This window comes from Otolemur garnettii, unplaced genomic scaffold, assembly GCF_000181295.1.
Source record: "Otolemur garnettii isolate 467f Iridium unplaced genomic scaffold, OtoGar3 scaffold00212, whole genome shotgun sequence".
NCBI classification, from domain to species: Eukaryota; Metazoa; Chordata; class Mammalia; order Primates; family Galagidae; genus Otolemur; species Otolemur garnettii.
Genome location: NW_003852607.1, coordinates 81,843 through 83,007, shown reverse-complemented (window position 1 = coordinate 83,007; position 1,165 = coordinate 81,843).

Genomic DNA, 1,165 nt, shown 5'->3' with positions numbered 1-1,165 from the left:
GTAGTAGTAAAAGTATTTTCCTTAAAACCAAATTCACTGGATTTAGTGAAGTTTCTGGCATTTTGACTTTCAGCTCTTCTGCAAATTTCTGCTTGTTTGCCATGGGAGCATAAGACAAAATTCATTCTGCTTTCCTCTGATTCCTCTTCCTCTTCCCACCCTGTGTTTCACTTCTGAAATTAGAAGCTCTTCTTATCCTTCTGAGCAGAACTGAACCAAAAAACTTAGTCACTGTCCACAACAAACCACACTTCCAGATCATTGCAGGACATGCCTGTGACAGCTGATGCTCAGTGAGTGTCCAGCAGTGAGATAGCAAACATAGCAGCTGCCTAAAGAAGGAAACCACCAGGACTTTGGGGTGGGGGGAAACGTGTGTTTGTTTAAATCTCTGGTTTCTTCTCTTTTATTTTTAGTTGACTAATAATAGTGATATATTTTAATGGTACAGTGTGATGTTATGATATATGTACACACTATGGAATGAATACATCAAGCTAGTTATCATACCTTTCACCTCACATAATTATCACCTCTTTGTAGGTAAGAACATTTAAAATGTGCCCTTTGGGCAATTTGGAAATGTACAATTCATTGTTATTGACTATAGTCACTGTGCTGTGCAATAGATCTCAAAAATTTATTCCTTGTGCCTAATGGAAACTTCACCTTCTGACCCACATATCCCTAATGCCCCAATCCCCAATCGCTGGTGATCATCATTTTACTCCATACTTCCATGAGTTAGACCTTTTTCTTATTTATTTATATATTTAGAAATAGAGTCTTACCCTGTTACACGGGTAGAATGCCATGGCATCATCATAGTTCACAGCAACCTCAACTCTTGGGCTTGAGTAATCCTCCTGCCTCAGCCTCCCAAGTAGCTGGGAGTTTGGGGACTCGCTCTTGCTCAGGCTGGTCTGGAACTTCTTAGCTCAAGCAATCCACTGACCTTGGCCTCCCAGAGTGCTGGGATTACAGGTGTGAGTCACTGCACCCAGCGAGTTAAACTTGCCTAGATTCCCAGTAGTGAGATTGTGTGGTAGTGGTCTTTCTATGCCTGGCTTCCTCCATTTCTGAAGGCAGCTGAGTGAGTGAAGTAGAAACAGCCACTGATTACCTGCCTGGACTTTCCTGTGTATACTCAGGGACAGCAGACAGC